This window comes from Mesocricetus auratus, unplaced genomic scaffold, assembly GCF_017639785.1.
Source record: "Mesocricetus auratus isolate SY011 unplaced genomic scaffold, BCM_Maur_2.0 Super-Scaffold_100030, whole genome shotgun sequence".
In the NCBI taxonomy this organism is placed as follows: Eukaryota; Metazoa; Chordata; class Mammalia; order Rodentia; family Cricetidae; genus Mesocricetus; species Mesocricetus auratus.
Window position 1 is genome coordinate 15,101,090 of NW_024429211.1, and position 18,526 is coordinate 15,119,615.

The 18,526-nt window shown below is 40.0% G+C and overlaps 2 pseudogenes; both read right to left on the reverse strand.

Moving 5' to 3' along the window:
* The window catches only part of LOC101827307, a 49,708-nt pseudogene extending 47,585 nt beyond the window's left edge, over positions 1-2,123 (reverse strand).
* A 13,092-nt stretch (positions 2,124-15,215) lies between these two features.
* LOC121134800 lies at positions 15,216-18,238 on the reverse strand (annotated as a pseudogene).
* Between the last annotated feature and the right edge of the window lie 288 nt (positions 18,239-18,526).

The following is an 18,526-nucleotide window of genomic DNA, read 5'->3' on the forward strand; positions in this document are numbered from 1 at the left end:
TTTAGAAGTTATGGGCAAATATCAAGCTTTTCTTTGATAGAACACTACCTTACTTTTTGAGACATGGTTTCTCACTGCACATGTAGTTCACAGACTCAACAGCAGACCAGGGATCCTCTGGTTTCTGCATCTTCAGCACTGGAATGTTGGGCATGCCTTGTCAGGCCTGGAGAGGTGGGAATTCATGTTATCATGCTTGTACCACAGTTACTTTATAAACTAATCCCAGGAAAGGATTACCTCACTGACAAACTTGTATACACCACAACACCCTGTTCCTATTACAAGTGAATAATGAAAAAGCACAGGAGACTGACCCACACTATAAGCATGATAGCAGTCACAATTGTGGTTAAATAAAATTCCTAGCTGAAAAACTTGTCAAGCAGCAGGAGAGAAGTCAAATGGTGATAATGTTGGAAGTGGTGGACATCAGCTGCAGTCAGTTTAAAAGTAGCAATGGTAGTGTTCACCTGCAGCCGTAGACATGCTCTCCTTAAACTACATTTTCTGTGATGTTTTCCATGGGGGGAAGCATGGTTAAATTTCAAAATGGGTTTCCTTTAATTACATTGATATCATATCCTTGAGTTCTTCTCTCTGCATATCTTCTGAAGTTTTTCTGTGTTCTCTGTTCCACTTTGCGCATTTTTGAGAAGATAGCAAAAATTTTTTTGCTATGATCCCATGTTTGGGAGACTTTCAAGACTTTTATAGACTGTCAGGGAGACCAGGTCCATTAATTTCTCTCTTAATGAATTATCTGAGTTTTAAATTAGAAGGGACATCAGGTTTCATTTTGTCTGAATCAGATGACAAACACATGACCAGAAACTGGATATTCAGAGATGTGTGGGGAAATGTAAAATGGATTCTAAAGGAACATCACTCCTGCGCCTCTGTGTGTCTCCCTTGCACTGACATGCTGTTGTGGCTGAGAGTCCTTGACCACAGATGCTGCTACCCCCTTAGACCTGAGGACCAGCAAAGCTGCTGTTTTTGTTTCTGATGAGGTGCAGCTGCCAATCTATACACAACAGCTTTTCTGGTAATGGATTCTACAGTTCTGTATTTGAGTAGCCACTCTCTTGTTGTAATAAATAAGTACATTTTCCCACATAGATCTCAGTCTAATCTTGTTATTTTTTATCAAAATGGATGAGTGTCCCACAAGAATATCAGTAGAGGAATACAATACAAACACGACAAAAATGAGTCTTAACGGAGATGAAGGGAGAAATGATATGATGACAGATAACCTGAAGACTTGCAAGTGAGGAAGTTTTCCCTTCCAACTTTCTCTCTGCTTGCTGACTTCTTACAGAAGGGCCTTATCTCACCCCTGAAAGACGTTCTTCTCTCTGAGTTTCTTTTTAGTAGAGGCAGTTGGTGACATTTCAAGGACACAAGAGAGCAAAAGGAAAGGTGTTTGAGAATTGTGCTTTCTACCCCTCTCCTGGTCAGCTTTGCATTGACAATATCGGTATTTCTCTAGGCATCTAGCTGTCCCCTTTTACTACTGACATATAAGTATGAGCTCTCTTCCTTCCCTCCCCCAACCCATCTCTACTTCTCCAGTACCAGTTCCTGCTGATGATCGTGAGAGGCAAGGAGTGGACAACTTCCTTCCCTCTTTTGCTTCATCTTTATTCCTCAAGTATTTCCTCTGTCTCTAAGACCTTGGCCTTTGTAAATAAAACCTTCTTGTGGTATTCTTCAGTTTTTCAATTTATACCCATCTTTTTTCTACTTGAATGGGACACACAAACACTGCAGATCAACTTTGAGAAACAACAAACAATGAACCTGTTGTATAGGGTTCCATTTAACCTTCTTCCTGAAGGAAACAACAGACATGAATATGAATGACTTTAGGAAAGTAAGAAAAGTCTGTTTAAGGCAGGTCATCTCTGTGCTTCAAAAGGAAGCTTCTTTGTCATGCCTTCCCAGGAGGATGCCCTGGATCCTTCATGTAGCATTTTGTAGTAGCAGCATGGGGGTGTGAACTCAGAGAAAACACATGACAGTGCATCTCTGAATATTCTTGGAATATATCCTTACCTTTCTTCCATTTTCAGGTCTAGAGGTGGTGAGCTGTCCAAGGATGAAGAAGGCTCTTTCATTGTAGATTTTGCTTCCTTGTTCTGTAATTGGAATTGGCCTTCAGGATCTGAGGAAATGTGTCTGACCCAGGTGAGGCTTATAAAAATGTTGAGTAGACTTTCTGACTCCTCATATTTATATTGGAAACAAGTCATACACCAGAAACATTTGAGTCCTGATAACTACTAAGATGTTTCTTGGCATCTGCCCCATCTCCAATCTCACATTGGCCTCTCCCATTGCATCCTTTTAGGTCTACCTGTGTCCAATAATTACTCTCACCTCATTTAGGGACCAATTTCCACCATTTGTAACATCAAGTTGTATCTTCAGTTGTGTAGGAATAACTGAATCCTTATTACATCATGCCTCACATATCAACTCTACCATCCCATCCTGAGTGGTCTACCTTCCTGTAAATAATTGTTGTTCTCTCCATTAAGGGTCAATTCCCACTACCAATGACATCAAAGAGTTCCAGCGTGGAGGTTTGTAACTGTATAACTGAAACATAAGTAGACCCTTCTGCCTTGTAGGTCTCTGGAAGGTGATGTTGTGACACTGTTGGTATTTCCTCCACAGCAGTGGTGGACTCAGTGTGGTTTCCCTGCAAATGACATTCAAGCTGGCAGTCCTTTTAAATCCTCTGCAGGTGCCCTGTGTTCCAACTCTCACCCATCTTCATACTTTAATTACTAATGAAGAACAGGCTGCCTATGTCTTAATCTTCAGAGCCAAATTATACTAAAGATAAACCAGGTTCAGTCCTGTTTATGATTAAACCTCTGATTCTCAAGGATTGGATTTAAATGCCTTAAGAACAAATGTTTCTATACTGAATGTTCCAGGAATGGTAATCACGTCTTTGTTTATAGCCATCTTGAAATACTACTGCTGTTTCAAAAGGACTCATGACCACCTATGATTACCTTGTTAGGACTACCTGTTGTTATTACCTTGTTTCAACTGCATTTTATGTTCTGATCTTGTATCCTTGATGTTTCCCCTATTTGGAAACCCCATATACCCAAGCTCTGTAATATGTAAATGGAGATTTCTGTCCCACCTGGTCCTGCAGCCCCTTATTCTCAAATAAACGCATATAGGCTTATATTAAGATCAGTCTTCTTTTTATAAGGCTTTTCTTCTTTGATTTATTAGTTGATTTTAGTTGAGTAATTTTATGCTGGAGACATTTCCCAGTAAATATTCTTTAGTAATGACCAATGCTATCAACATTCCTGTGGTTTCTCTCCTCCTGTTCAACTGAAGTGCACTACTTTTAACAATTTTATTATATATTTAAATTAGAACCAAGCTTGCTTCCCATGTCAGTCCCAGCTTCCTCTTCCTCCCCTCCACACCTGCTTCCCCCACCAGCCCCCCAGGACCCCACCCAATCCCAAATCCATTCTCCAAGAAGGGTAATGCCCTCCATGGGGATATCTAGAATCTGTCATTTTGTTCTGGGGAGGGCCTAGGACCTCTCCCAAGTATCCAGATTGACAGAGCATCCCTCATTGTGGGAAGAGTGCTCTAAATACATTTGTGTGCCAGAGATATATACTGATCTACTACCCAAAGCCCAATAATTTGCCTAGGCTTCCTCAATGACACCCACATTCAGGGGATCTGGATCAGTCCCATACTGGGCTCTCAGCCATCAGTCTGGGGTCCAATAGCTCTCCTTTGTTCAGGTCAGCTGCTTCTCTGGGTTTCAACAGCCCAGTCTTAACCCCTTTGCTGATCACTTCTCCCTGTCTGTCAGTGGGGTCTAGGAATTCAGTTCAATGTTGTGTCTGCCTCTGCTTCTGTCTGTCACTGGATGAAGGTTCTAGGATGGTATATAAGATAGTCATCAAAATCATCTTATATAACAGGGAGGGGCATTTAATGTACTCTCTCCACTATTGCTTAGTTTGCCAGCTGGTGTCATTCTTGTAGATCTCTGGAAATCCCACTAGTGACAGATATCCCCTCAAACCTAGGATGATTTCCTCTTTTATGGGACCTATCATCTTACTCTCCTCTATTCTTCCCCCAACTCAACTTTCCTGCACCCACATGCCCCACTGTCCACTGCTCTTCTCCCTCTCTCTTTTTCCTGGCTCACTCTCCCCTCACTCCCCATGCTCCCAATCCACTCTGGAGATCTTGCCTCATTCCACCTTCTCTGGGATACCATGCATATCTCTCTTAAGGTCCTTTCTGTTTCCTAGACTCTTTGGCAGTGGGATTGTAGGCTGTCACTCCCCTGATTCATGTCTACAATCTATGTATGAGTGAATACATACAATGTTTGTGTTTTTGTGACTGGGTTACCTCACTCAGAATTGTTTCTTCTAGTGCCATCCATTTAAAGTCAGGCATCTTATTGGCTAGCTCTCTCTAAATTATTAACCCATTTCAATTAAACTATACATCTGCACTTTGTCTTGGCTTACAAGTCCCTCTTGCTCTCTCTGCAGCTACATGGCGTCTTTCTGGTGGCTTCTCATTGCCTTCCTCTTCCCAGGATTCTCCTAGTCTGGTAGCCTTTCTATATTTTTTGACCGGCTACTGGCCAATCAGCATTTCTTCATCAACCAATAAGAAAAACATATATTCATGGCATAAAGGAGGTCATCCCTCATCAATAAAAGCCTTGTCTTTTTCACATCCAATGCTCAATTCTTGAACGCCATCTTAGAGGGTGTAGAGAAAGACCAGGTACCTGCAGTTCAGGACTTAGTCATGTGTATGTGGTAAGATTCAGGATATAAAAGAAGGAACAGGTGGGTGCCCCCTCTCTCTTGGAGGGTGGCTTACTTTGGGGGCAGAGCACTTACCCTGTAAGCGATTGCTCCCTTCAATAAATATCTTTGTTTACCCATTGGATTGTTTCCTTATCAAGGGAGCTGCAGCCCATAGACATAAGTGAAAATGCTTGCTTTAATTGTTTTTTAAATTTATGTGGCCATGATGATTTATGTCAGTGAGCTTTCTCCTCCCATATTTGGGGTTAATACTAGCACCTCTGAAAAGAAATGTTTTTTTCGTTTTATTTCATCAGTACAAAGAAGTGTGTTGGCCCACACACCTCAAGAACCACAGATTTCAGCATGTGTACCAGTTCCTATAACCTACTCCATAAAATCTGTTAATCTTATGTTCTTCCAGTATAGATGCTCTGAATTCTAAGCCTGTTCTTCTATGATTAAGCCTTACATTCTTCAAATCACAGGCAGCTTGAGTTCCTTTCCATCTAAATAATATAATTTCATTTGGAAGACAAGAGTCCCTCCATGGAAGAATGCTGTGCTTTGGATGTGGTTTGACTTTGTCGACCAATTAGTGGACACCTGTTTATCCAGGATGATAGATTTGGGAGTATCTGCGGGTCTTTGAGGTGTGAATCCAAATGACTCTTCCTAGGGACCTTGGTCCTGGGTTAACATGTGACCTCTAGTAGTGTTTGAGAGCTGACATAAAAGGAGTATGCATAGGAATCCAGCATGGGAGTGATCAAGACCTCCTGAATGTGGTGTCAGTGAGAAGGCCTAGGTAATCTATTGACTCTTGAGTAATAGATTAGTATTTATCCTGGATATACAAATGGACTTTGAACACTCATCCAACAATGAGAGATGCACTCTCACCCTGAACTCTTGGGGGAGGGTCTAGGCCCTGCCCTGGATGAAATGACAGACTATGGACACCCCCATGGAGGGCCTCACCCTCCCTGGGGAAATGAGGGGATATTGGGATATTAGGGGGCTGGTGAGAGGGCACTGGAGGAGGGGAGGAAACAGAGAGGGACCTTGAGTTGACATGTGAAGCAACCTTGTTTCTAGTTTAAATTTAAAAATTATATATATAGATAATTTTGCTTTTGTCCGATATTTTCTTGTTCTGCCTTAAAGAATGGCAATGATTTCTCTACCACAGCACCTCAGAAGGTAGTCTCCTGTATTTTATTATTCATGGAGATTCACAGACATTGATCTCAGAGGAGACTTTGGACTTGGGCTTCTGAGCAATGTAGTAACCATTAAGATTTTGGAAACTCTCGATGGATCTCTGTGAGTTCAAGACAATCTGGTCTACAGAGCAAGTTCCAGGACAGCCTCCAAAATAATACAGAGAAACCTTGTCTCTAAAAACCAAAACCAAGCAAAGAAACCAACAAGATTTTGGGGCTCTTGTAGATGGGCTACATGGTTTTCACATCATGAAACTTGTATGACACTTTGGGGTCAAATGCAGTGTCTTAGTTACAGTTTATATTGCTTTGAAAAGACACCATGACCATGGCAACTCTGATAAAAAACATTTAATTGGGGTGGCTCACTTTCAGGCTCAGAGTTTGGGTCCTTTATCATCAGGCAGACATGGTACTGGAACTGAGAGTCCTACATCTTGAAGGCAACAGGAAGTAGACTGAGATACAGGATTGTATATTGGGCTTAGGAAATCTCAAAGCCTGAACTGCAGTAACACACCTCTTCCCACAAGGCCATACCCATGCCAACAAAGTCACACCTCCTATTTGTGCCATTCCCTGTGAGATTATGGGTGCTAATTACATTCAAACTACTACATTCCATTCCCTAGCCCCCAGAAGCTTATAATAATATCATAATGTAAAATTTATTTAGTCCAACCTCAAAAATTTCTGCAGTTGATTTCAGCCTCCATTATTTATTTAAATTAAAAGTTCACAGCCTCTTCTAAGATTCATGAAAATGAATTAATTGTGCAGGATGTACATTACCCTTTCAAAATGCAGGGAAGGGGGCATAGTGAGGAAATAGTGGAACAAAGGAAAGCTAAAAATTACCTGGCAAACTCCAAACTCAATGTCTCCATGTCTGATATCAAGATGCTCTTCAAATCTTCAATTCTGCTCTGCGTTGTTGACTGCAACACACTTCTTTCCCTTGGGCTGGTTTCTCTCCCAGTTAGGCACTTTCCTCAGCAGGTATCCCATGGCTGTGGCATCTCTAACATCTTGGGGTCTCCAAGGAAATTCAGGCTTCACTTTCACAGCTTCATGAAATGTCCTCTCTACTAGGCCTCTGTTCAGGGACATCCATGACACATTCCTGGCCTCAGTGGCTTTCTTTAGGTATGGAGGCAAATTCTATAACCTGTTTCTTCTGTCCTTGCCTTAAAGCCAGAACTGCATGGCTGAACCTGCCAAGTTCTAGTGCTTTCTAGGGCTGGAACATGGCCTCCTCATTCAGTTATGTCTTCACCAGCTTTCTGTCCTTCACTGCCAAAGCTTGCCTGTCTTTAAACTTGCTCTGTTGACCAGGCTAGCCTCAAACTCAGAGATCTGTGAGACTCTGCTTCCCAGTGCTGTCATTCTAGGTGTTCATGACCCCAGCCTGCTCTAAGATTTTCTTTAATTCACAAGTTGGAAACTTATTTGTGTAGGATCTGGGTGCATTGAGGTCACCACTCCCTTTATTGCATTTTGTAAATATGTTCATATCCTTGAACATATGACTTAGTTCCAATACACTTTTTTTGGTTTTTCGAGACAGGGTTTCTCTGTATTGTTTTGGAGGCCAATACACTTTTTGATGTTTCTTTTCCCTTAAATTTAATATTTTGTAATATATTGTGCTCAGCTTTCTCCTTTTCATTATGAGTATTCATTAAAATTAATACTAATAACCAGAAAACAGAGTTTATACTAGACTGTTTTGAGTTTTCCTCTGACAATAGAATTAATCCAATTCTCTTGACTTCAGACTCAGGCAGACTCTAAGGAAAAGGGAAAAGGGCAACCACTTTCTTCTCCAATATATTAGAAGAATGATCCCTAGGTAACAAACTGAAATTCTTCTCCTCTGAAACCTCTTATGTGAGATCCAGTTCAAATAACTGTTAGCAACACTGTCTTCCATGCTCCAACTAGGATGACCCATTAAGCAGAGCTTTAATCATCCCACTGTGTTCTTAACACAAAATACCCAAATTCAAATTCCTTCAAACAAAAACATGGTCACACCTATGAGAGCAATATCCAGGTCACTGATACCAACTTCTGTCTTAGTTAGGGTTCCTATTGCTGTGAAAAACCAGCTTGGCACTGGCAACTCTTATTTGGCAAACAGTTAATTGGTTTGGCTCAGAGTTGTTATTCAAATCTACTAGGAAACCCTCCAAATTATAAGATTACTGCATATTTCTCAGTGTAACCTTTAAAGTAAATTTGTTACAGTAACTATTCCTGCCAACTTGGTCCTAGTGCTGTGTCAACCCCAAATAACACAATGAGACTCTGTTAGTTACTGGCCAATGGTTAGTGCTTCTTATTGACTAGCCTTATCTTAAGAATTAACAAATAACTACTAATATATGTTTTTCAACAAGCTCTTATCTTACCGAGAAACACCAGTCTCATGAATCCTCTCATCCTGGGATCTCATGGCCACTCCCCACTACATTTTCCATAAACTTTCTTCTCTCTTAGTACCACCTATCTTGCTTCCATATTGGCCAGCAGAGATTTACTCATAACCAAAAAGGGAGACATATTTACAGAATGACATCTACCATCATAAATTGTTTCAACTCCAGCTGTTTACTGTCTGCAAGAAAAAAATTACTGACAAAAACATACATAGAAAATCGGATCGATCCATGTTTATCGCTATGCACAAAACTTAAGTCCAAATGGATCAAAGACCTCAACATAAATCCAGCCAAACTGAACCTCTTAGAAGATAAGGTGGGTAGTACCCTTGAACGAATTGGTACAGGAGAGAGCTTCCTGAACATAACACCAGCAGTACAGACAGTGAGATCAAAAATTAATAAATGGGACCTACTGAAACTGAGAAGCTTCTGTAAGGCAAAGGAAACACTCAGCAAGACAAAAAGGCAGCCAACAGAATGGGAAAAATATTCACTAATCCCACCTCTGACAGACAGTTGATCTCCAAAATTTACAAAGAACTCAAGAATCAAGTCTCCAAAACATCAAAGGACCCAATTAAAAAGTGGGCTGCAGAACTAAATAGAGAGTTTTCAATAGAGGAGTCTAAAATGGCTGAGAGGCACTTGAGAACGTGCTCAACATCCTTAGCCATCCAGGAAATGCAAATCAAAACAACTCTGAGATACCATCTCACTCCTGTCAAAATGGCTAAAATCAAAAACACCAATGACAATTTATGCTGGAGATGATGTGATGAAAGGGGGACACTCCTCCATTGCTGGTGGGAGTGCCAACTGGTTCAGCCACTTTGGAAATCAGTATTGAGATTCCTCAGAAAAATGGGAATAAACCTACCACAAGACCCAGCAACCCCACTCTTAGGCATATATCCAAAAGATGCCCATTCATACAACAAAGATGTCTGTTCCACTATGTTCATAGGAGCTTTATTTGTAATAGCCAGAACTTGGAAGCAACCTAGATGTCCCTCAACCAAAGAGTGGATACAGAAAATGTGGTATATCTACACAATGGAGTACTATTAAGCAGAAAAAAATAATGGAATCATGAGATTCGCAGGCAAATGGATGACACTAGAAGAAACCATCCTGAGTGAGGTAACGCAGTCACAAAAAGAGAAACATGGCATGTACTCTCTCATATATGGATTTTAGACATAGATCTGGGGAGTGCCAGCCTACAATCCTATGGCCAGAGAGTCTGGGAAACAGAAACTTCATTTAGTGGCTGATCGAAGAAGAGGCAGACTCCCTTGGTTAAGTACTGAGCTGAACTCAAGAAAGCCAGTAACAGAGAGGGAAGACTGATGTTCAAAGAGATTAAGACTGGGCTGGTTTAACCCCCCAAAACAGCTGATCAGACAAAGGTTAACTCTTGAATCCCAGGCATCAGCCTGGGAATCCAGCATGGGACTGATCAAGATCCCCTGAATCTGGGTGTCAGTGAGGAGGCCTAGATAATCTATTGAGCCTTGGGCAGCAGATCAGTACCCATGCCAAGTATACACATGGACTTTGGACTCGCATAGAACAATGTGAGGTGCACTCTCACCCTGAACTCTTGGGAAAGGGTCTAGGCCCTGACCTATATGAAATGACAGACTATGGACACTCCCATGGAGGGCCTCACCCTCCCTGGGGGAATGAGGGGATAACGTGTGGGGGGAGGTTGGGGGGAGGGTACGGGATGAGGGAGGGAAAGGGAGAGGGACCTGGAACTGACTTGTGAAGCAACCTTGTTTCTTATCTAAATTTAAACTGGAAAATAAAATAAAAAAAGAAAAAAACAAAAGGATGAATATAATATTTTAAATGAATGCACTATGAAAGAACAAGGGTGTCTTTACTTCTATTTGGCATAATAATCTTCAAATATAGAAGTAATAATGTTGTATACTACTAAATAGATACTTCATCAAGAAATAATATTTGCGTGTGTGTGTGTGTAAGTGTATACACATGACAGTAAATTCAGCTACACAATGGTGACTTAATATACAACTTCTTTTTGCTTCTTTCTTTGTTTTGTTTTACTGAAACAAGATCTCACTGTGTAGGCCTGGCTGGCTTGACATGCACTATGTATGCTATGCTGGCCTTGAATTCGTGGAGATGTGCCTGTCTCTGCATCTAGACTGCTGGGGTTATAGGAAATTGCCATTACAATTGATTCTAACTCTTATTAATGTATGATCCAGTATATAAATTGAGAAGGAAACCAGAAATACAACACTTAAGTGAAAAAGAGATTTAATATATAAGTGCCTAACTTCATTAAACAACTCTAGAGCATGTATGCTTCCCAGCAAAACAAAAAGCTTTCTCTAAAATGTTTTAGGTCATAAGACAGTCTGTATAAAAGCCAACAAATTGAAATGCTTCCTGCCTTAATATATCCAGTACAATTAGAAATGAACAACAAAAGAAACAAAAGAAAACATGCAAGGGCACAGACTGTATGATAAATGAATTATAAGACATATATAAAAATTATAAGACACACAAAAAGGAAAGAGATTTTGTTGAAGGAAGAGATCAACAGGAGGGGTACATGACAGAGAGTAATAGAAGGTGAATATGATCAAAATGAATTTCTTACACATATGAAATTAAAAATAAAATAACCACAGTAAGGATAAGAATTCAAAATCAGATAAAAGTATATCAAATTAATAAGTTATTTTTCACAATAATGAAATAATACTTCAACATACAAAAAATTAGTATTACATAATGTAAATAAAATGAAAGAAACCCATTTGATAATTTCAAAATATTAAAAAAAGACATTGACAAAATTGAATGTTTCCTCAAGATGAGAACTCTGGAGCCACTTGGAATAGGAAAATTTACCATAAGATGGTAAGGACAATATGTTAAAAACAGCCAGCTGCTTATTGCATGTGGGAAAGTGACATCACCTCTTAAAATCTAGAATGACATGAGCACATCTCACATCACCTTTGTTCATCATTGTGCTTGAAACCTTACAAAAATAATAAACCAAGACAAAGGAAAAGAACTATTCACAGTTTCTCTTTTTTAATATAATAGAATTACCTAATAAAATGATAGAAGCATCTCACAGAGTATCAGAAATTCAAATTGGGAACAATTTACTACTCCATGTTTATTATGCATGCAGATTTACTGTGTTGGATGATTTGAGTGATGTAGAAAATAAAAATGGAAGCACAACAGAAGACATCAGAACAGACATAGACAAGTGATTGAGAAATTCTTGATATTCCCAATTCTCCTTGGTGGACAGCCCTGAATGTATTCAGAATTACTTGAGCATGTACAAATAGTTGATGTTTGTTAGTAGGGCGTTGAGATAAAGATGTAGTACGGTTTTGTTGAGCAGCAGGAAGCACTTAGGTGAACAGAATGACAATGTGATGTGTGTCCAAGATGATTGCTCATCACAGGAAGGAAGAAGGAAGTGAAGGTGAGCTCTGAGTGCTGTTATTGAGAGGGAATGTGAACATGGGCATGTCCAATGGAGGGCTGCTAAGTGGAGTGAGGCAAATAAGGACAAATCCAACACAGTGGGAGCCTTCTTCTTCGTCTCTTCTACAAGATGGGGGGTGAGATGGTGAGGCATAGGAAGTACGAATTGTGATGGGCATGCAATTGCTACTAGAGGAATAGGACACTGCTATTCCTATGAAGAATACAAGAGTTTTTAATTGAAAATAGATTTGTTTCATAGAATATATTCTGACTAGGGTTTGCTCTAGTCGACTCTTCCTGCACACTCCCTACCTCCCCACCAACGCAAATTCATTCCCTGTCTTTCTTCTCTCATTGGATAGCAAACAGGCATTTGGAAAACTTAAGATAACAAAGTAAAAATGAAGAAGAATGGGGTAAAACAAACAAATAAGAAAAAACAGAGCCAAAGAAAAGATGAAAGAAGCAAATACAGACAATAGACCCTGACACACACACATTCTGTCTCACAGATCCAGCATTAAATACAAAGCACGACATCATAATCTGTAAACAAATGATCTTTAAGGTGAAGAGGAAGGAGAATGAGAAGAGGAAGAATCCCAGATAATACATATGGCATCATGAGACAAAACAACCTCTAAACACCATTGCGTTTTTTTTTTTATGGGCCATCTACTTCTGGGCTAGAGGCCTGCACTTAGCTGTGGTTTGTATAGGTACTGATACGTTATTGGAGAAAACTAATTTTTCCTTTGTGAGTGTTTATCAATTGGAGATAGCTTCTGGGTTTAAGATGGTGGTTTGTGGCTACTTCCCTTGTCAGGTCTAAGACCCCATGTGATGCAGACATATACAAGCCCTGTTCAGGCTGCCACAGTCTCTGTATGTTTATGGGTGTATCAATCCTGTTATGTCTGGAATGCCATGCTGGTGTCATTCATTGCCTCTGGGTCTTACAATCTTTCTGTCTCCTCTTCTCCAGCCCTCTCTGAGGAGAGTGATTTGACGGAGACATCCTATTCAAGACTGATTTTTCCAAGTCCTTTCACTATCTGCACATTCTCCCATTGCAAATCTCTGTAATTTTTCTCATGTGCTGTAGGAGGAAGCATCCCTGATGAACACTGAGCAGGACAGTGATCCATGAGTATATTGGAATGTCATTAGGAGTCATTTTATTGCTATATTTTTTTTAGCAGAACAGTAGCATTTGGTATTCCCCTAGGTCCATGGAATATCTAGTGCCAAGGTCTTAGACAAGTACATGAGAAGTGATTGGCCTGGGTCCTCTCTCATGAAGTGGACCTTAAATTCAGAAGTGTACTGGTTGGTTACTTTTAAAATTTTGTGCTACTATTGTACCATTATAACTTGTCTGCAGGTGACCATTTGAGGTCAGAAGTTTTTTAGTTGGGTTGGTGTTTACCTTTTTCCTCTGATAGTGTGCAGAGTACCTTCAGTAGGGATAAAGCCTCTAGGTAGGCACCAACTTCCCAGTGTTCAATGATTTAAATACATCACTTTAGAAAACCCTACACTGTCTTACCTACACTGTCTCTTCAAATATCTCAAGAACCTGTTAGGGAAGAATGACTAGGATGAGTAGGGTTTGTGTGTGTGTGTGTGTGTGTGTGTGTGTGTGTGTGTGTACAAGTGTGTGTGCATAAATACGTGTGTCCATGCATGTGCATGTCTGCTCTGTGTGCACAGAAACACGTGCGAGCTCCAGATGATATGATGGCTGAAAAATCATTTTTAAATGATTTAATTAGAGCACAAGTGGCTCTTCTAGTATGGATTTAAATATAGAAAATCAAGCAAAAAAATAAATCAAACTATTCTACAGGTCCTCAGCTCTGAGAAGCTGTTCTTTCTCAAATAAACATAGAATGATGTGCTCTCTTTATGGTATCAAATGCGAATGTTTGGGGCAAATGGGGGATGGTTTTTGAGGCAGAGAATACTAGAGGGGAAACGTCTACCACATGACTTTCAATGTAGGAAGCACCAGACCCCTGCGTGTAGTGTTCTTTGGAAGAATCAGGAGGATGTGAGCTCAGAGAAAACAGCACACCAAGAACTCTCTGCAAGTTCATGCAACATGTCCTGATCTCTCATACATGCTCCAGTACAGAGAAGTGAGATGGCCAGTGTTGAAGGATAGGGAGCTTTTCTTAGACAGTTCATTACTTTGTTATTTATTTCAGCAGATGTTTCTAGGACATAAGAGTTTGCCACCAAGTAGAGTTTGTGAAAACTCTGACCTGGCATTGTGTCTTCCTGTACATGTGTAGAAACAAATCACAGATTTGAATCCCAGTTAACTAAGGGGTTTATTGGCATCAACCCTGGTCCATTCTCACATGAGTCTCTTCCATTAAATAATATTTGGTCACCATCTCTCTAAGTACTTGCTTTTCTCTGATTACACTCTCTTCATAGTAGGAACATCAATCATTATGAGCTTTCATTCTGAGACTTTATGAATAAACAATAAATGCATCATTGGTCTACTCAACCCCATAAACTGTTTTCTTGGTTTCAGGGGGTTTTGTTGTTGTTTTGTGTTTGTGTGTGTTTTTTGAGAAATATCTTAACTTGGGTAGATAGGGGGCAGGAAAGGATCTGGGAGGACTTGGAGGGAGGGGAAGAATATGAGTATGCATTAAAATTTAAAAACTTTTAAATAAAAATATTAGAAAGGAAGTGACAGGTTTATATAGTATCATCTGTGATGTTCTGTAATATTTTTCATGCTCAACTGTATATTTATATTTTTATTCCTAATGGTATATGTAGGTACAGTTCTTTGTTTTAATTGCTTTATGTATTTTGTTGAATGATACACTCAAATTTATGTGTCTATTTTCTTATACCTGGACAATTAGGCTCATTCAACTTTCCATATTTATTTATAATATAGTATCAAACACTAAATATATTTCAGGTATGCACTTAACTTTATTGATACTGTTTAAGAGATTAGGGATCCCTAAGCCTCTCCCTTTTGTCTGTGGTTCTGGGATGGAAACTGTGAGGTAGATGCTCAGCGTTTACCTGAGATGGGCCTTTAAAATCCCAGGACCTCTCTTGCTCTCACGTTCTTGCCTGGTAAGTGATCAAGGGCATCTTACTCCTTTGAGGGAGTGATGTCCACTGCCCTGTTGCTGTAGCCATAATTTTTTCATTCCAAGAAATTGCCTTTACAAGTTAACATTGGGTGCACTACCAGTCCCACAATCAAAAATGGAAGTGTAGGTGTTACTGTTAAATTTGCAGGAGACAACCTGGTCATCAGTGTAGCCTAGGATGCCTGTTAGCAGGCCCTTGGATATCTGCTTCACCATCTTCTTGATGTCATCATAGCTGTCTATTTTCTCCAGGTGATAGTTATATCCATGCCAGACACATTGTGGATAGGAGCACAGAAGGCCATGGCAGTGATATGACCTTCTAGGATGAACTTCACCACAGTCTGGAGCATATGTGGATGCAGGGATGAAGTTCTGGGCTTTCATGACACAACTTCCCACACGGATCATCCACAGATTTTGGGTGGCAGTGATGACATGGACTATCATCATGAGTCCTTCCACAATACCAAAGTTTTTATGGATGACCTTGGCCATAGGAGCTAAGCAGTTGGTGTTGCAGGAAGCTTTGCTGATTTGACTGAGTTATCATACGTTTTGTGGTTTCACACCCATCACAAATGTCAGAGCATCAGCAGAAGAGGCAGCGATGATAACACTTTTGTCTCTAGCTTTGTTACTGTTGGAGGCACCGGTAGAATTCACAGCATACTCAGGACCAGAATCATCCCATTTGATGTTGGAAGGCTCTTGATCCTAGAAGAAGCAAGATGGACATCTCATTGATGACAAGCTTCCTTTTCTCATCCTTGACTGTGTATATATGATAGGTTACAAATCTCTATATGTATATTTTCAACTCTCCTAGGTGCCATCAAACTGAATATCTAGAAAAGTAATTATTATAACCATCACTGTAACAGTAGCTATGTATAGTGCCACCTGCATATTTTGAGATTGAATTATTATGTTTGTGTTGATAACTACTTTCCATGTGATGTTTGTTAAGCTGACAAGAGTGAAATAGTGTCTGCAACACATACAACACATACTTTTATTTAAATATTAAAAATGAAAGAAATAGACTCTCTGAATTCCATTCTCCAGATAACCCCACATCCTATCTCACCATCTAAGTATTTTTATCATTAGTATTTCTGAAAAGAAACATTTTATTTTGTTAACTTGTGCATATGAAATGGATCTTAAGACTTTCCCGAGGAAAGGCAGAAATCCATACCTAGAATATATGTTTTTCTCACTGTTTTTCATAAAATCCATTCTTTATGTACTTATAAATTCTCACATAATATTTTCAGTCTCATTTTCTATTATTTATGTCTTTGTCCTTAAAGCTACAATCACTTTATGTTATTTATAATTTTAAAATATGATTTCAGTTAGAAATGGACAAGTGCTTCATCTTTTGGAGGCTGTAGGTAGAATGCCATGGTGTGGATGAGGAAGAACTTTCTCCACACCCAGAGTTCATGTGATTGATGTTTACTCTTCATTGTGGTGGCTTTGGGAAATTTGTGTGAGATTTAACAGGGACAGTGTAGAGGATAATCCTCAGAATATTGGAGTATGGTCTCAGAAATCATTGCAGAGAGATGGATCAGGCTTTAAAGTATGTTCTGCTCTTGCAAAGGACCTCATTGGATTTCCAAGTATGTAAAGAAATTCATGACAACCTGTAACTCCAACTTGAGGGGTATTTAATGCCCTCTTGTCCCTCTTCAGGTGCCTGTACGTACATGCACAATCCTCCCACACAGAATTTTTTAATTAACTTTGAAAAAAGATATATACATATAAAATATGCACATGAAAATATTTATGATTTCTATTAAAAATTACAGAGGAGGCAGGGAGTCCAGGGAAGCAGCTGTTCTTGTGGCAGCATCAGGTAAACAGGCCAGCTTCCCGGCCTGAGTTCCAGTGCCTGCGGATCGCCTGGGAACTGCACAGAGTTTCCAATCCCGATGGGAGCCAAGCACACCAGACTCCAGGTCTTCTCTCCCACCAACGAGACCAGGAAACCAGAGGAGCCAGGGAGACCAGGGGAGCAGCTGTTCTGGATCAGGTACAACACGAACCAGCATAGGGTCCAGGGGACCAGGTAGGAGGCTAAGCACCCCAGATTCCTGTTCTTCTTCTCCAACCACGGGACCAGAACGTGGACAAGGAATAGAAGAACCACCAGATTATTGGACTTGCTAGCACCCACCAAAAGGGAACTCTGGTTTCCAGACCAGTAAGGGGCACTTTCTGCACCCACTAGAAGAAGAGATGGGAAAGAGACAATACAAAAACACAGTCAGCAACAGAAAAACAAATATGACACCGCCAGATTCTAGAGACTCCACACCAGCAAGACTCCAACATTCCAATGCGAACGAAGCAGAAGAGAACGACCATAAAACCACTTTCATGAAAATGATAGAGTCCCTAAAAGAGGATATAGGAAAATCCCTCAAAGAAATGGAAGAAAAAACAAACCAAAAAATGCAAGAAATGGAAGAAAAAACAAACCAAAAAATCCAAGAAATGGAAGAAAAAAACCAAAAAAGGCAGGAAATAGAAGAAGAAACGAAGCAAAAAATGCAAGAAATGGAAGCAAAAACAAATCAAAAAATGCAAGACGCCATTCAGCTTTGTTGACTGCAACACAACTCGTTCTCTTGGACTTGTTTCTCTCTGTGTTAGCTTATGGCAGCTAGCTTACTTAGATATGGAATCCCCAGGATTCCATCAGTCTTCGTTTTCTCTTCTTGTTTCTATATCTTTTTTCAGGTCTTGAACAGTTATGTTTATTCCGTTCACCTGTTTTATTTCTGGGTGTTGGTTTCCCTTGGTTTTCTTTAAGGGATTTTTTGGTTCCTTCAATTGCTTGTCTTTTCCTGACTTTCTTTAAGGGATTCATTAATTTCCTCCAAATTTTTGTTTGTCTTTCCCTAGATTTCTTTAAGGGATTTACTCATTTCTTCTTCTATCATCTTCATAAAGTTGATTTTAAGGTCATTTACTTGTGCTTCAGCAATGTTGGAATAATTGGGGCTGGCTTTATTAGGATAATTGTCCTTTGTTGGTGACATATTACCCTGGCTGTTCTTGTGTTCTTACACCGGCATCTTGGGCTCTGAATTTTTGGATAATTATGTGTTTAGATGCCAAATTCTGAGTTTATCATTGTTGGATGGGTATTTTTCCCTTAGTTTCTGTTACCCTGTAGTCTTCTGGCCTAGGTGGACGGTGGTTCTGGTGGATGGAATGCCCTCTGTTCTAGTGGGGATGACTCTGCTGAGGTTCTGGTGGATTGGGTGAGCTCTAGGGTCCTGAGTGCTGGCTTTGCCCGTGGTAAGGCAGAGGGCATCTACTGGAGTTGAGGGCTAGGAAATGATAATGATGAGGGATGTTGG